Raw genomic sequence first — 18,605 nt, 5'->3', positions numbered from 1 at the left:
TGTGAGGCTGATGAGTGCATTTAAAGGCCTTTTAGTGCTCTCAGAGCCCTGGTACTGCATGGGGATTGTATGCTGAGGGAACTAGGCTTGTTCAGCCTCTAGAAGAGAAGACTTTGATGGGACCTATGGTGACCTTCCAGCAATTAAGAGGAGGTTCTGAAGAGGACAGAGAATAGGTTCTTGACCTTGGTACGTGGTGGCTGTGTGAGGGCCAACAAATATGGGTTGAAACAAGAGGTTCAAGCTAGATGTAATGAAAGTCTTTCCTGCAATGAGGACAGTCAGATCTGCCCTCACAGATTTTCAAGACTAAAATGGATAGAGTCCTGCTGGGATGTCATAGCTGGCCCTATGTAGAGTAGAGCAGAATGGAACCCCCTTAGACTTGCTCCAGCATGAGTACTTTGATCCTGAGATCAAGCAAGCATTTGGGTGAGAAGGAAGGAGGTCTGTAAAACTATGGCGATACTTGTAAGTGCTCCAGATGAAGAAATAAAGAAAGGTTTTAGAATGCTGATGTGCTGCTAAGATACTAAGAGGAATTTAAAAAAAATTAAATTAAAAATGTTCCTCACTATGCTAGGAGTTTATACTGAACTGCCCTGTGTGTGTGATCAGGGGTATACTTTATATTTGAAAACTTGCTTTCCTTTAGTGATTCTCAAAGTACGAAGTGCCTTTTTGGCATAACGTTGCTTAAAGATGCTTTCTGAAATAGGCAAAACAATGTTTTTTCAAAATTCATGTGGGAAGTGTGACGACAATAAAACACGGTGCTAAAAAAAAGACAGTGTATGATCAGGGAAGAGTTCTTACCTAAGGGTTACCTTCTTTGATTGTCTAGAAAATAAAACAAGCATGTCAGGTTCAGCAGAGCATTTCCCCATTTGTGCCATGGTTTTTAACAGATTTTAGGAATTAGTCAATCCTGGTAGGGCCAGCTTATCAATACCCAGAGAATGTGAGTGGATCAGAAATAGGTCTTTGTCTTCTCTACATGGCAGTGAAATTGTAAATTGTGAAGTAGGGATGGATGTGCTGAGGAAGTGCCTTCTCTTCACTCAGTACAATGCATGATAGAATTTAATTTTGAGGAGAAGTACTCATTGGGAAGATATAATCTTGTTTATATTTTACTCATGTGTAATAAGATGCTCTACTGGAGACTAAAGAGCTATCACTAGTGCACTCTGTGCTTTCTGTTTATCTCTCCTGGTCTCCTAAAACTGACTTCTGGAGACCATTTCTGCTACTCCTTGTAGCCTCTCTCAGATGAAACATGCATTGCTCTGTCAGTGTTATGTTTCCTGGGAAAAAAACATTAAATCCATCTTCTGGGTCACTTTCTTTGGTTCAGTGACATGTTTTCTGTGGTGTGTTTGTGATGACGCAAGATGTTGCTCTCCAGTGAAAGGTGTTGGATGCTTTCCTCATTGCACAAGTGTTTCTAGGAAAGTTGTGGGTTGTCTGCTAGCACGGTTTGACAGCACTGTTGCTTAAATGTCTTTCAAATCCTACCTCACCTTTCCTTCTGTTTTTTTTTTTTTTTTTTAATTTGTTTGTTTGGTTTTTGTTTGGTTTTTGTTTTGTGTTTGTTTGTTTTTTCTCCTGATATTCCAAACACTTGCATTCATTGCTGTCAACGCCAGCCTTGAGGGCTAGAGTTTGTAGAATAAGGCATGATCCTTGGGCAGAACCCAGCTGCTTTTGGCTTGTCTGCAAGCACAGTAGAAAAGGAGACATCTGACCATGCTTCACACAGAAGAAAGGATAGGAAATGTGGGATCCCCAGTAAGTAATGAGCTGTGTTTTGATGCCAGTGAGTTGTATTAGGCTCTTAGACTGCCTGTTGAGGAGGGGTGAAAAAATTCTATTGTTGGAAAGCTTTTAAAATCAAGAGTATAAAACAGACAGGCAGGTTCTAGGGATAGCTCCAGGCAGATGAGGCAGACTAAACCATAAAAAATATGCTCCAATAAGCCTTGAAGTGGACAAAGGTATTAATTAATCTTAGCACTTCTTTGCAGTGATGTGAATATGATGTTGTAATACTATGGTTACACTCAAGTAGTAACATAAATTTAAAAGATTTGAAGTTCAAATTAATCCTTGTTTCAAAAAGTATAACAGGAAAACTTTTCTTATTAAAGTTCTTTTGAAAACAATTTTCCCTTTTGCTGTCAGAGTTCTCCTTTCTAATGCAAACCCTGTCATGCTGTTCTAATGCCTGAATATTTCTGAAGGTGGAAGTGACTAATAGCTGGGGTGTTTATTTCCATGATCCCTGTTACAAATGCAGAAGAGGAAACAAACTGAATTAACTAGTGAAAAGCCGGTTACATTTTTGAGGCCGAGTCACTGTATGTCTCCGGAATCAGCTGAACTGTGTTACCTGAGCTGTAGCTTCTACACTGGTATTGCTCAAGTAGAGCTGCTTTTGCTGTGGGCAGTCTTCACTGATTTACAATTGCTTGGGCTGGTCTGTGTAAACTCAAAATAAGGATATGATGGAGTATATCAACCTCATGCAGGCATAGGACCACAAGAACTATGTTATCCATATGTGGCATTTTTGGGGGGGAGGAAGGGTTAGACTGGAGAAGAAGCTCAGGGAGGAGTGGGTGGGAAGGCAGGAACCTTGAGAAGGCAATAGGCTAAGGGAGAGGAAGTCTGGACCCCTCCCATGGGAGGAGGGGCTGAAAAGGAAGGATGAGGTGGTACACTGAACAGAATGCTGAAATGGCACACCCAGCAAGTCTGAAGGAGACTCAGCTCAAAATTTTGAGACTCTGTCCTGGGGAACAGGGATCAGTGCAAATTGTAGAGAACAGAGGGCTCTGTGAACTTTCCTGTGTTTGGTGTCCTTCAAGTTTACTCCTAATGAATTAATTTGACCTGAAGAATTGAGGGAGGCAAGACTTGAAGTTGAAGGAGTCCTGGCTTTAGGACACTGGTGGGGAGAACTCACAGAAAGGAAAATGTGTCAGAGCTAGAACGGTAGGTTAGCTCTATTCAGGGGAAAAGCCTGAGGGACAGCACTGTGTACTTAGTGTTACTAACCCAAATTCCTTGTCTTGTGCAATTGGGTGGTCAGTGCTGTCTCTTTAAGTGCCTTTTGACAGTATGCTGACAAACACTTTTTATGGTGATTGCAGCCATGCTCAAAACTCATGTTGAGCACAGGCAAGGAGACTTTCTATTTTGATTTGCACATTTTTAAAGGTTAAATCATTCAAGAATGCTTTTGAAAGCATATTTTCCTTTCTCTGTGTCTGTTGCTGTTTTTTACCCATAACTGCATACAGTTGAGTGTAAGGTGGTTCTGCCCAGGATGTTCAGCTAGCTTTATTTTAGACAGTTCCTTGATTTCTTAAATATATACTTATCCCCAAATCAGCTTTGCTTTCCATTTTATTTTAAGACTGTAACCATATGTGAATGAGGGTTGTTACTTGACTTTGTCTGAAGCAAGTGCAGCTGAAGTTTGGAAGGATAGAAAGCAACTTTCTAAGAATGTCTAGTGTGTTGTTTCCACTGGAGGACAGTCTGCACAGTATTGTTTATATGTATTTATATATATGTGGACAAAATACCATTAGGGGAATGGGATAATGGTTCTGGCAATAGAAGAGACCTGTACTAACATGCAGATGGGAGCATGTCTCCTTGTAAAATGAAAACCTAAATGGCTGGCTTAAAAGCCTGTAAGGAAACCTTCCAAATATAAATAAAGTTATTCTCTTTCATACATCAGAGCATTTGGATCTCTCCAGTGCTGCTGTGCTGTCTCACAAGGTTTTGCCAAGTAACAGTGGCTCTGAGTGTTAAAAAGGCTCTTGCTGATTTGGTTCCCAGCAATGGAGAAAGCAGCAGGACAGGCAAGACTGCATTCATAGCACCTGGGACACTGTGGACAGCAGCAGAGGCAGATATGGGAAGTGTTGATACCTGTTACTGAGGTGTTTGATGCCATCAAAGTTAAAGAGCAAGAGGGAAGACCTGCAGCTCTGGGCAATTTCCAATATATTCCCCTCACACCCACTCAGGATGGAAGATGAAATAAATCCTACCCTCTGAAACTTCTCCTGTTTCAGGTGGGTAACAGGGAAGACGCAGGACAGTATTTCAGGTGAATATGGTCATAGGTTAGGATAAGAAGACCGTGGTAAAAGTGCTTGTTGGGACCAGTGACCTGTAGAGGGATATGACTATTTGTAGAGGAAGAAACTTCATTGTGAAGAGGAGCTTTTCTATTGTGTTCTCTGTATTTCAGTGATACAGAGGGCAAAGTGAAAAAGACTGTGAAGCAGAGAGGGGATCTTCTGGGGAAAACCAGGAGGAGGAAATGAAACCAAACAGTGTCTTAGGTTCCCACACCAGTGTAAATTTATCTGCGTGCCTTTCAGTTTTCCAAGCTCCATGTTGTCCCACTGTTTCCTGGTGAATGGTTACCACAAAGTATCCCCCAAAACTTAAACAAGAAACTTTCCCCTTTTCATTCTGTTTTTCTTAAAATAATTTCTGAAGATGTCTCTTTGAAAGCAGTCAGTTTTCCCTGACAAATTCACCTTCAGTTTCCTACTCTCCAGGAACTCCCAAGAAGTCCTTATTGCATCTTGCTTTCTTTTATGAAAGAAGAAAGTCCTGCTTGTGTCTCATCATTGCTTGATTTTCCTGGTTATTTAGTCTCTATCTTCAGTTCTTCCTTCTTATTCTGATCTCTATCAATTCCTCTTCAAGGAGCTGAGGAAGTTCATTCTGTGGTAAGAGAACCACATATTCTGTTTCGCTGTCTTTAGTCCATTTCTTCCTTTCTGTTTCTACATTAAACTACAGCAAGGGAAACAAAACTGGTCCAAGTAATTTAGATATGTAGCTGTTTTTCTGAACTGCTTTTTAAAGAGCTCTTTAAAGAGGAATGTTGCTTTGTGCAGGAATCCCCACCTTTCTTTCTGCTTTAGCAAATAGTATTTATTTCAGCTGTTTTTAAAATTGGAAAGTGATTTCTCAAAATTTTCTTAAGGCTCTTGTCTGTTTTGAAGGTGCTAAGGTGTCCCTTAATTTAAGAGACACTGAGAGGTTATGTTCTGTGCTCAGTGTTCCTCTTAAGTCAGTAGAAGATTACTATCAGACTCTTTCTGCTTGGATCACTAAACAGTGCAATTTCTGTTTCAAAGATCTGAAAGTGGTTAGACATGTAGGTTTTAATTTTGTTGATAAAATCCACCCATCCCATACTTCAGGTGCAGAATATCCCCATAGCAAACTTGAAACTGTCAGTGGCAGCCAAAGTAGGTATTTACCTGGTGCTGATAACGTTAGTCCAAGGCATCCATTTACAAAAGCAAACAGACTTTTCTTGCCCCTGGGACATGATTTGAGGAACTGAAAGAAAAGTATGCTTTATTTTAGAGGATGAAGTGTGGTGATGTACCTAACAGTTGTCACGAGATGTGTCTACCAATCACTGAGCTTTCTAGAGGAGAAAAGATCTACATTTCCTTCTAGGTTTTGCTAGCTCTCCTATTGTAGGACTTATGCTTTAAAAGGTAGACCTGTCTCCTTACTTCCCCTCAGCTGTGAACTGTGAATTGGACAGGTTACCTGGCTGCTGGGCACAGCTCCCTACTCATGTAGGCACCATGGTGAAAGATGCAAATTTCTGAATGATGTGCAGAGTGGCTGTTCCTTACATCATCATTCATTGCAACAACCTTGTACCTACCTGAGCTCTGTAGTGAGTCTTGGGGGGCATGAACTGAGCTCTTCAGCTCATCTGCCTGTGAATTTTCATCTCGCCAGTTCTGGTCTGTCAGAAGGTTCTTGCTTCTTTGAGTTTGTTATCAATGTTAATAGCAGGACCTCTTTCCTCTAACAGTTTTCTTGCAAGTATTTAATTATTTTCCTTTCTTAATTTTACTGCATAGACCTGGTTTTGTCAAGCCAGTCAGTGTATCTCTGATGTGGCTAGGACTGCTGTCACTGGATTACATGACTTGAAGAACTCCTCTCAGACCATTTCTGCATTTGCTACAGATCATGCTGTGTTTGTAACAGTCTTACATCAGTGGTGAATGAAGTTCATCTCTAAATGTGGTTGACAGCATACTGTGTGTGACATCAGTTTGACTAACTAGCCAACATTTCTGAGTGGAACTGTGGGAAACTTGGATTATTTAATTCTTGATTTTTTTTTCCCCCAAGTTTTTATTTATTGCTGAGTCATGTTTGACTTCTGGATGAGTAGTTCAGTGGCTGAAATTGTTGTCACTTCTGTCTTTTGTGAGCTACTTAGGTTGGGTGGATTTCTGCGTGTGCTCGACATAGAGCCTGACATCAGTGATGAGCCTGGTGCTCATATAGGATTATTTCCCTTTAAGAAACTGATGTATATGTTATGTTGAGGTGTCCATGTGCTCAAGCAGGTAAGTAAATACATTGCATGAAATCAACAACAGGGTTTCATTATCTTACTTGATACAGTGAAGCAGGCCAAGGGAAAGCATTCATTTAAAAATTAACAACAGTGGAATAATGAAAACATTTCTGGTGACCAGGTTTGGTGAATAAGCACAAATTTTTGTTTTAGTGATCAGTCTGTACTTTTTTTTGTATGCAGCTGCAATAATTTTGATGGGTTTTTGAACACTGGAGATGGTACTGTTCTGTGTCTCCTCCATGTGGCTGGCAGAAGTCCTAGTCTCACTCTGGTCAGTTTACTATTTTTGTAGCACCCTTCTGACATTAGGGTGGTGTTGTTACAGCCCTAAAAGTTCCAGTATGAATTGGAAAAGGTGGGGTGCTTTTACATTGTATGGATTTGTGTGATTTTCACTCCATCAATGTTTTGTTGTACTAGAAGCAGAATTGAGACCAGTCAGAAAGTAGGGCTAGTGTGGGATGGTTCATTAGGAAAGGTCTTGCTTAATTTCTGGTTTTTCTGCTGTAGGTAGGTCATCAGATGCCATGGTGATTTTCCAATTTTTCCAATTAGTGTTTCTGAATTCATTGACACACAACTTTTGCTTTTCCTCATGGTCTCTGCTTTCCCTTTAGTTTCTGTAAATCTGTTGTAACATTTTGCCTATTGCTATTATTTAAATTCAAGTCCAGATAAAATCAGTATATTATGCCCTGGAGACTAGTGTTTAGACTTACTTCTTCTGTTCAGAAGCAGGTGGAATTTGACATACCTTTTCCTGTTTGGTTTTGTTTGTTTGTTTGTTTGTTTTTGCTTTTGTTTTTTTTCCTCCCTCAATCTCTCCTTTCTGTCCCCCTAAGCTAATTATGTTTGTGGTGGGAAATGAGTCCAAAAGGCAAAAAAGTTAATTTTATTCTTCTTCCCTCCAGGTTTGGTCTGTGACTTTTTCATTGACGTACATCCAGTTACCTCAAGTAAGTAAGATCTCTCTGAAGGATATGTGGAATCAGTCAACCTTGTCTTTCATACTGCTCACATTGACAACAGGGGGAGATGAGTTAGTCCAACACTAAGCCCTTATGAAACTTACTTGTAATCTGTTATTTTCTTTCCACAAATGCTGAGAGAGTCCACACTAACATGGTTGTTGATGGGGTTGTCTCCAAACGCTGCTCTAAGTACCAAAGGAAATGTAGCAGAGGAGGACAGTGCTTCATTATATGCAAATATTCTTCTTCCTCTCTTTTCTTACCTGTGACATTTTTTGGGAAAGGAAGCAGGGAATAACAAAACAGGGTTCAAACAGATAGCACTCTCGTTAGTACATCTAAGTTTTATCCTTCTGTGCAAGGGTAATTCTATAAACATCCTATTCTATAAAGGGTTGGAAAAAAAGACTTATGATAGAGGAGCCCACTGTTACCCTGGGGTTAGTTGTCTTAGTACAGCTGCAGGCCCATTGCTTTGTGTTTTTACATTCCCTGTGTTCTAAAGGGATTTAGCCTTGGCTAGAAGTGAGTGGAAGATGTGGCACTGCCTACTTTTCATTATGTTTCTGACACAGTAGAAAGAATTTTTACTCCTTTAGGAAAAGAAAAAGTGTGAGCCACCTCTCTGCTGAATGTCATGTGTTCTGCCAAAGGCTGCAGGGAGTGCAGGTTGGTAAGTCCAAGCAGTAAGAGCAACAGAGAGATAATAGTCCACTCTTGCACTTGGCTTGCCAAGAACTATTTCATACTTCTGTGCTGCTGTATAAAACTTGTAAAGACAACTGCAGGCAAAGAACATCTGCTGTTGTACATTTTGGGATGAGTGATAAGAGATTATGGTTTGTGAAAGGAAAGAATCTCCTTGCAATTTGAAAAAGCCAGGAAATATATTAGGTGAAGCTAAGATAAAGGTAGTGCTGAAACTTTCCTTTACACCCGTGTAAATCATCATTATAGGTGATGCCATACAATGGCTCAGTCCTGGGCATATGGCAAAGATGCATCAACCTTGGGATACTGTTTATGGAAGAGAAAACTGAGAAAGATACTGAGAGGGATTTTTCAATGTCAAGGCAATAGTTCTGTTGTCTAACTGCTGTGGAAAATTTCACCTGTAGGATCTATGTGTTTCCAGGAGAAAAATTAGTAATAAGATGCAGTAATACAAGTTATACAACTAGCTTAAAATCTGTACATTTCATATTGGACATGATTGTGGTTTAACCTCAGTCAGCAGCCAAGCCCCACGCAGCTGCTCACTTACCCCCCAACTTGTGGGGTTGGAGAGAGAATTGGAAGGGTAAAAGCTGGAAAATTTGTGGGTTGAGATAAATAGAGTTTAATAGGGAAAGCAAAAGACACGCACGTAAGCAGAGCAAGGAATTAATTCACTGTTTCCCAGGCAGGCAGGAGCTCAGCCATCTCCTGGAGAGCAGGTCCCCATCGAGATGATTTGGGAAGACAGACACCATCACTCCAAGTGTCCCCCCTTTCCTCCTTCTTCCTCCCACTTTATACACTGAACATGATGTCATATGGTATGGAATATCCCTCTGGTCTGTTTGGGTCACCTGTCCCAGCTGTGTCTCTTCCCGATTTCCCATGTACCCCCAACTTGCCAGCATGGTCGCACAAAAAGCAGAAAAGGCCTTGGCTCTGTGTAAGGCCTGCTCAGCAATAACAAAAACATCTCTACATTATCAACCCTGTGTTCAGCACAAATCCAAACATAGCCCCATACCAGTCACTGTGAAGAAAACTAATTTTACCCCAGCCAAAACCAGTGTGGACATGAATAGCTTTCAGGTATTTCTGTAGCAAGACAAAGAATGAAGAAATAGTTGGGGGTGTTAGGCATCGATACAGGTAACGTCTGTATTTTAGATGTAGATGAGACACAATGTTTCAGTATGTAAGATAAAGAACCTATAAAATTTCATGCTGTAGAATTTAAGATTGTTATAAAGAGTCTTGGCTTAGTCATAAAATGTCTCTGCTTAAGGCTGCTGTGTGTTTACATCTTGCAATGAGTTTTTTGACTCTTTTTTGCATGTGTGCCATGCTCTGAATCATACAGACTGGTGCTCTGTTGATTCCTGTCTCCTGGGAAAGCTGGGTGATGGAGTACACCAGGGAAAAGATAGCTGGGGAAGATTGAAATGGTTGTTATTTGTTCCAGGAGTTTTCTTTCTGTTCATGCTTGTGCCAGTTGAAGTTATTGCTGTACTATGAGCTCTTTCATCTTGTTTCCACACCTTTAAAATTTGATACTGCAGAAATTAATGTAACATTATCTATAATGTTTAAACTGCCTCATGTTACGAAAGTGAGAATTCCCACAGCAGCCTGAACTCTGTCCCCAGAAGAGAAAGCAAATCAAGTGAGTGTCTTAAGTTACACCATTGTGTAGCACTGGGCACTAGGATGTACAGTTTGATAAATATTTACATTTCAGATCTGGTCCAAGTCCATGGCAGTAACAAAATATCATATGTTAATTATGCCAAATGATCATATTACACTGGTAAATGGGAATAAGCTTGATTCCCAGAATGCTGATCTGTGATTCACATCATCAAGGAGTACAAAAGACTCCATGTTCCTTAGAGAGGGAAGATAAATAGGATATTTCAAACATTTTTTTTGCATTGATGGTAATATGCAATTTTTTCCCCTTTTCATTAGGTTCTTTAAATCAGTTTCACAGCAGATTGAAAAATTAGCATCCCATCTGTAATGGTGCTTTAGAAATTACCTCACTTTCTTTACCTTGCTGATCAGTGTTAGCTATTAGATTTCAGATACTCTTTGCCATTAATTCAGGGATTTTTCTTTTCAAAGTTGTCCATTTCTGCAAAGAAGATAGGACTTGGGCATGCTGAAGAGAATGGGAAACGTGCTTTTTGCTTTCTATGAAACATTTTCTTTTGTATTAAAGAGCTTGCCAGACTTGAATTTCTAGAAACTGAACAATAAATTGTTGTTAAAATAAAGTGATTGAATACCTTGCTAGTGTGTGGTGTAGAAGTTTAGTGAAATACTTCTACTTATCGCTCAAAATTATTGCAAAAGTTACAGTGTATTGTAAAAGCTATTGTAGGAAACTGCTCAGTAGAGAACTCAGACCTAGATTAAGTAGTGGAGATGGTCTTCAGCTTGTGAGATGCTTTGTGATGGTATGTTTTTGGCAGGCAGCCGCTCCAGATAAGTCGTTTGTGTACTTTGTTTTGGACTGTGAGCAGGGTCGTTGCTCCCAAGTTCGTTATTCTGCACCCAGCAGAGTGAGGCACAGAGAGGAGGGCCTGGGAAGTACTGTACAAATACAAGCTGTAAAGTTTTATTCAAAATGAGATCAGACAAGCAAGATGAAAAGGAGAAGTATGAGAAGAAATTTCGTTAACTTATTTGGATGCCTTACAGTCACAGAAATAACTTGATGACCCGGTTGTGCCAAAGGTGCATATTTGTAAAATGTGTGAAGCGTGCTGGGGAGTCCACAGTTGGACCAACACCTTGTTCATATCTGATTTGAATGACTTCTTGGCAGCCGTCTCTGTTCTTTGTCATAACTTGTCCATTTAAATGGATAATGTTAGATCACCTCTTCAGGAACATTTTTAGAAATTATGCTAAGGTAGCCTGAGGAAAAGAAAGTTGCAGTGGTCTTGGGGTTGGCCTTTGGCCAAGTCAGGGTAATTTTGTTTAGAGTCTCTGTTTAAAACAGAATCTCTGGATTCTGAAGTCTTGAGGCAGAATTGTAAATGATTCTGTCCTGCAAGTTACTAAGTAATATGATATAGCTAAATTTTAATGTGCCATAAACTTAAATTCCCATATATGAGAGCACCCTACTGGCAAAAGATAAATTAGTTATGGGGAAAGGAAAATTATTTGTCCCAGAGATACTGCTAAATTAATCGCTGGCTCTTCTCAGGTTGCTTGAACCTGGAATGTTTGTCCCCATCATTAATTAACATGTTTTCTTATTACTTCTGCTCCCTTGGAATATCAGGTTTGTGGCCCTCTTCCATGGGTGGATTTTTATTAAAGTTTTTTTAATAAGGAGAAAGATTTTCATCTGAGTCCTTAGTGACATGTAACCAAATCTCCTTATGAATGATAGGGTGAGGCTGTTTCTTACTTACTTATCATGTGAGAGAAGGTGTGCAGGAATATGATCACTAATGGGGTACAATTTTCTGCTCTTCCTTAGCTTGTTGTCTCTATTGCTTGACACCAAGCTCCCACAGAGCTGTGATCTCCAGCTGCCTTCCATAAAGCAGTTCTCGAGTTTGGCAGCCTCTGAAAGCAATCGGAGAGTCTGTCTCTCTGGTCGGACCTGGTCCATGGTACCTGTTTTTGTTGCATGCAGCATATTGTCTGCATCTCTGTGATGAAATTAAACTCCCTCCTTTTTAATAGTGATGTGTATATGCTCATATGATAGCCTGTTGGACAGCTGGGAGCTAAATGCAATTTCTTAACGCAGTAGTTTTCAGTTTTCCTACTATCAGACCTTTAACATTTTCTGCTGGGGGCTCTCTGTATACTAAATTCAAATCCACTTTGATTTCTGATTTATTGGCTGCTGTATTTAAGTTGTTTACCCAACTATTAATTTCTGCTTGGTATATCACACTTGTGTAGCTCAGCTTCAGAGAGGCTATGAATGGTCAGGTGTATTTATTTTAAGGAACCAAGAAAGTGAACTTACTAGAGTACCAAAACTTTCATTGTCAGTGTGTTCCTTCTTTCTTTTTCTTCTTTTGTATAAAATTGTTGCTCTTGTAATCCCTGAACGGTTTCTTTCAGTGTAGGAGAGAAATCTGTAGCTTCATGTGGGTGTAGGTGGGAATTTCAGGAACTGCACTACTTCCATGCAGGTAGCCCTGGTCTCTCCCCCATCATTTGAAAAAGCCCTGTTCTCTCCCCCATCATCCCTTTCTGTCACTGAGCAGAAGCATTTGTAGTATCACAGAGGTCAGAGATGGCAGTGAGGAAAAAACATTAAACTTCCCAGCCCTCTGCAGAGCCAATATCAAATTGCTCCTTATTAATGTGTTTCTTGGCACTTTGGTTCAGTTGCTGCAGATTTTCTGGCACCTGAGTGCCCCTCAAGCAGGTGGGTTTCTCCCTAACAGAAGTATGTTCCTGATACACTGGATACTTTCTGTGTAGTGTATAATTATGGATTTAGAAGTCATTGCTGAGGCCATTGCCGAGCTTGGGCTGACTGGTGCTTTTGAAAAAAAGTTGGGGATGTATGTAGCTATCAAGAATAGATGTTAATCCTCTTTATTTCCCTTTCATCAAGCTAATTAATCGCTCTTCCTTTGTGTGTTCCTGCAGTGGCAGTACTGGGAGTCTGTTAGCTTGTGCTCAGCCCTGTGCTGTTCTTGACTAAACTGGGCTACTCAGCTGCTTTATATTTGCCATCCTGCCAGTTCCTTCACTGCCTGCCTCTGTATTGCCCTCAGGCTGACATGGGGATTAATTGACCTAGTAATGTTTCCTGTTTTAAAGTCGTCACTCCAGGAACGTTTAGGAAGGAAAATGAGGGAGTTAGGAAAAAACCAGTCAGTTAGCTAGGATTTGATCTGAGGACAGGTAACACAAAGCAGTATTATTAATGGAAAAAATATGGCATAAATGCACTATTGCTATTTAGAGCGCAGGATGTGAGAGATGGAAAGGCTATTTTATTTCCTCTAATTTGCCCTCAATAGTGGGTTTCAGAGGCTTATGCAGAGATTCCCTAAGGTAACTCATCAGGAAACTTCTGTTCCAAGTGGTCTGCATCAAGCAAATCCCAGAACCTTCCTCGATTCAATTAACTGATTGAATTGAGGGTCGATAAAACCTTTTGGGTGTTTGATAAGGTAATCAGTAACACAGCCAGGCAATAAAGTCAGATGGAAACCGAAAGACACACGAACTGAGAAAAGCCTGTCACGAGGACTGTGGACTGAGAGGAGGTAAAGCAGTAAACGTTTTGAGGCGGCCTCTTTGGTGCTGTGCAAGATGGGTAAAATTTAAACCCAAGGTTGTTAGCATTTGTTTTGCCTTCGCGTGTCTATTTTTGCCTTCTGTTCCAGGGAAGCACATTAAGTCAGGCTTGACTGTACATTGCTAGCAGTGGTAAGGATGACAGGAGATGCTGTGGGCATGGAGAGTGAGCCATGCATGGCTGAGAACAGAAATGGAATTTGATGTCTGTTACTCTGAGCAGGACAGATAGCACAGATTTGTGTGGAGCAGTTACGAAAGCACAAACTCACCCTTACAGAAAAAATTAGGTTGAATTTTGGGAAGAAAGTAAGCTTAAAGCACAGTCAGACTTTGCAAAGGGCTCTGTCTCTGACACGAGTGTTTACACACAGTGTTGACACTGTAGTTATTTTGGATTGTTCTCAGCCTAAACAAGCTAAAGGATGATGGATTTGTCACGTAACACTGCTGAAAATAAGTATGTTAGTATCAGTTACTCAGCAGAACTCATCATAATGCATATATTTTTGTCAGAATAATTTTTGTAAACGTTTTAAAGTGTTTGTGCTATTTAAGGTGAAAACAGAAAACTTAGTTGTTTTTGCTGCCATTTTTTAAAAGTGGTTTTGATTTTAAAATGTATTTGCTTATTTGTAAGCATACTTTAAAAAATGTGAAGTCTAACAATTAGTTTATGTTGTCTCTGGAGATTTATTTTTAGCCTAAAAAGTGTTTATGTATCTAATTTAAGTGTTATGTGTTTCTCTAACAGCGTTGCCTACTTGTTTCTTACATGTCTTGTTCATATCAAAAAGAATATAGAAACAGTCAAGAAGAAATTAGTGAAGGCTGTGTGTTGTGACATGTATGGTTTTTTCACTGTTTTGACGGTAGTTTTTTACAATTAACATCAGACTTACAATGCTGTTACTATACAATTTCAACTTACAGCATTGTGAGTGGTATTTCTTAAAATATGTGTTATTAAACCTGTTTTTTTTTTCTTGTGGCTTGTGATTTCAAGTTCTGTTCACCTGGTAGAAAGTAAAGATGTGCTAAGAGCTGATTTTCGCATTGGGTGCCTCGCACAGAAAAAGTGTCAAGTGTCTTGTCAAGGTCTTTGTCTGGCCACACCTATAACACTTAGTGCTGTTAAGGTCATTCCAGAGACATGCAAGATGGGAAGAAGACTCCAGGAGTAAATTGAATAGATATTTGGCAGTTTTTAATAAGTAAATCAGTAGGCTGGAAACTTTCCTTGCAATTTAGTATTATAATCTTGTTACTTAATAAAAAAAAAAAAAAAAAAAGATAATTTCTGGAAAGCTGATGAGTATGGCTGTATAAGAGTACTAATTTTTGCCCTTTGCATTTACTGGCATTTGTATATGTCTGGCTTTCAAAGCTAATGGCTAAAAGAAAAATCTCAGGGACAACACTGACCTTTGTTAAGATTTTTTACTTGTCACAATTGTTTACTGCTTTAGTCTTCAGTCTGCTGGTTGGTTTGTTTGGTTTTTTTTTTTTTTTTTGCTATGGGAGGTTGCTGTTTGGTCTGTTTGATTTTTGTTTTGTTCTTTTGTTGTTTGTTTTTGCTTTAAAGCTGCTCACAGTGCACCTTTTATTTATTGGTGTGATACACTATGCAATGAAGACTTAAACTGGCAAAGGGCTGGTGCCACATAATGCACTTTTTTACTGTTTCCTGCTTTTGTATTTTCATGCAAGTGCTTCCTTTGATAGCAGCACAGAACAATACATAGCCTAAACTCTAATTTTTTTTTTAACAATTGTTACTTGTTCAGGAACAGTGGTTTACAGTTGGCTAGTACCAGTCATCTACAACTGGTGGATGAGTGTGCAGTTGAGGGAATCCAGCCAAGCTCAGACAAATTCCTGTTTGTTAAAGCATCCTGAGCTCCCAATTTGAAATATATTAAATGAGGCTGATTAATCTTTGATGGATGAGAAAATTCGAGACAAATATAGAAAGAAATAAAGTAGTTTGGGCATGGAATTTGTTTGTTTGTTTTTTTAAGAGAGGGTGTGTAAAGAGAGAGGAGTAGCATAGTAACTATGTCTATTCTTTGTTCCACTCGATTTACAGAAAGCTGCAGATCTGTTTATGTACCCTTGTTTCAAAATAACATCTGTTAATTCACCTTAGGCACTTTTATTTGCATTATCGTAATTCCATGGATACCCAATTAGAACAAACACATGGAATAATCGAAATTAAAAATATATAGTATTATTATACATACTGTCCTATCTTTAAATTTAGTAGTCTCCCACTATTCTTAAAAGAAACACAGGGAGGTTCACTGAAATACAGAGATGGGAAAAACACTGATAGAAAACTGTGCAGTTCCTGTCATACCTTGTATCATCATTATAGATTGTGGAAGTCATCATCAAGGTGATGACTCACAAGGGCTGTGAGTTAAGTGCATTTAAACCAGTTTGGGGATACAGTTAGGTAGTGAATACCACATATAATACACAAGAAATCCTATGTGGTGAGAGATGTTAAATATCAGGTTTCAGCTCTTAAGTCTATTCTGCACCTATTAAGTTCAGTTGGGGATTTTCTTGTCCTTTCCTGTTTGACCATAGCACTCAGCATTTCCAGACTGATCTAATAGTTTCTTGAGTGAGGCACCAACAGACTGTGCATCGTGGTGTGTCTGCTCTGATCTGACCACACTGCCCACAAACAGGAAGTTTGTGGGAACCGGTGACTTTCTGGTACTGTAAGGACACAGAACATGACTGCACCACCATGTGACAGGAAGGTTGTCACATTTGATTGGAGGCATGCTTATTATTCAGCAGAAATGGAGGCATTTTCCTCCCATTTCAGTAACTGCTGTCATGAAATGAGAGTGTATTAAGGGAGTGTCAGGAAAAGGAATGAAAGGAAACAGGCTGCAGGCCCCTGGGGAATTAGTCTGCCCACAGCTGTGGGATGGTCAACAAAGATGATGGGAAGTTGCCTTTGGGTTAGATGAGTCGTTTTGTAAAAGTGGGTGGATGTCAGACTAGATGCTGTATGAACTCAGAGATTCCCAAAGGATAGTACATGTGCTGGTTGTATATGAGCATGCCCATGCAGCAGAATTGTATTATCATGCTGAGAATGTGCTTAAAGCAGCAGCACTGCCACAGAAGTATGTAGCTGACTAAAGTGATTTTGAAACTTCTGTACTTTATGAACTCTGGTCTCCTTTAGAGACTTTCACATTCCTATCAAATATTTATAAACATAATTCTCTGCTTTAAAACTATATTTGTCTTTTTTTTCCTACATATTTAACTGTGCTTCAAAGATCCAGTGTGCTTAATGTGATGTAATGCCTACTGCTGATATTGGTGTGAACAGCATTGAATTTTTTGACAGATTTCACAAAACTGCTGAACAAAAGTATCTGTGTGATGTGGGTGACTGTTACTGTATGTGTAACTGAGAGTCATGGGAGCAACTCGAAGCCAAGTATTACATCAGACTCTACATTCCGGGCAGTGATTTGGTTTGGCCCTGCTGGGTTATTGCTGCTCTCAGAGTTTGTGTCAGCAAGTTCACTCATGACTGACATGAAGCTTTGATCCAGATTAACGACATTAAATGTGGGCCCCAACATTGACTACCGTGATGAGATACTTGACACTGCTCCACAACTGGCAGTCTTCATGCTAATGATGGCTCTCATGGAGCAGATACAGTAAGAGTAATGGCACTATAGGGGTGATACACAGGCCAGTGGTGACCATCTGCGTCATGGAAGCTTTCCAAAGACTTGCTTCCAGCCTGATTAAAAGTTTGTGTCTGTATGACCTTGTACATCTTGGCACCCGTATCAATATGTTTGTGCTGAAGGAAGCATACGGAGGGAGTGGGGACACTGTTTTAAAATTTCTTGAAACAAATGCTGCTAAGTAAGCACATAAGCTGGGGGTGAGTAGCTCAAGCATTCCTCAGTGTTACAAACATATGCTGGCGCTCCTTATGCATTGCATGTAGAACAGGAAACCCTGGTATAGGCATATGTCAGATGCTAAAGCCATTTCAAATACCACTTAATAAAACTGCATTTATAAATGCACCCAACAATAAATAAGTATTGATATTTGTGATGTTACTATCAGAAAGGGCATTGAATCTATGATACCTCAGATTCCCTTGCGCTTAGGTTTATAAGGTGATGTCACTTGCAGAATAATTCAGGTTGGAAGGGACCCACAGGAGTCATCTAGCCCAGCTCCTACTCAAAGCAAGATCAATGCTGATTTCAGACTAGGTTGTTCAGACTTTGTCCAGGTGGTTCTTGAAAATCTACGTGGATGTAGATGCCACAACCTCTCAGACACCTGTTCCAATACCTCAGAGCAGTGATTTTTTATGTCCTGTGGCAGCTTCAGTTGTCTCTTGTTCTCCAGCCACGTACTTCCATAAAGAGCCTGGCTCTGTGGTGTTGGTAACCTTCTCTTGGGAACTGAAAGTCTGCTACTGTGTTACCCAATGCCTTCATAGGTGAAACAAGCCCAGTTTCATCAGCCTTTCCTCACAGGCCGAGTGCTCTAATGATCTACTGAGCAACTTAGTGACTGCTTCACAGGACTTGTTCAGGTTTCCCACAGAATAGTTTGTGTTGGAAGGGACCTTTAAAGATCATCTAGTCCAGCCCCCCACAATGAGCAGGGATATCATCAATTACATCAGGTTGCTCAGAGCCCTATCCCAGCTGCCCTTGAATATTTCCAGGGATGGGGCACCTACCACCTTTCTGGGCAACCTGTGCCAGTGTTTTATCATCCTCATGATGATAAAACAAGCAAAAAACTTCTTTGTTATATCCAATCTAAATTGAACCTCCTTCAGTTTGAAACCAGTCCCCCTCATTCTATCACTGCATGCCCTTGTAAAATCTTTCAGGCCCCCTTTAGGTACTGGAAGACTGCTGTGTCTCCCTAGAGACTTTACTTCTCCAGGCTGAACAATTCCAACTCTCAGCATGTCTTCATTGGAGAGGTGCTCCATCCCTCTGATCATCTTCATGTCCCTCCTTTGGCCTCACTCCAACTGTTCCACGTCTTTTATCAATGTCTCTCTTTTGCTGTAGGCCCAGAATCGGATTTAGTACAGTGTTGAGTACAGGAAAACAATCACTTCCATTATCTACTATGTATGCTCTTGTGTACACAGTCCA

At 40.0% G+C, this 18,605-nt stretch overlaps 1 protein-coding gene across 4 annotated transcripts in view; it reads left to right on the top strand.

Moving 5' to 3' along the window:
- Window positions 1-18,605, top strand: part of TSPAN9 (tetraspanin 9) — a 170,963-nt gene that overhangs the window by 3,119 nt on the left and 149,239 nt on the right. For 3 of the 4 annotated variants that reach the window (XM_050333554.1, XM_050333552.1, XM_050333551.1), the window contains exon 2: window positions 7,351-7,395. The gene's annotated coding sequence lies outside the window, so the exon portion shown is untranslated. The remainder of the gene's footprint in view (window positions 1-7,350; window positions 7,396-18,605) is intronic. The other variant, XM_050333553.1, reaches the window with a different exon arrangement.

The sequence above is a fragment of the Myiozetetes cayanensis genome, unplaced genomic scaffold (assembly GCF_022539395.1).
Source record: "Myiozetetes cayanensis isolate MyiCay16 unplaced genomic scaffold, myiCay2020 scf5-8, whole genome shotgun sequence".
NCBI classification, from domain to species: domain Eukaryota; kingdom Metazoa; phylum Chordata; class Aves; order Passeriformes; family Tyrannidae; genus Myiozetetes; species Myiozetetes cayanensis.
Note: the sequence above shows the minus strand (reverse complement) of the source record. Positions and strands in the feature narration are given on the sequence as shown.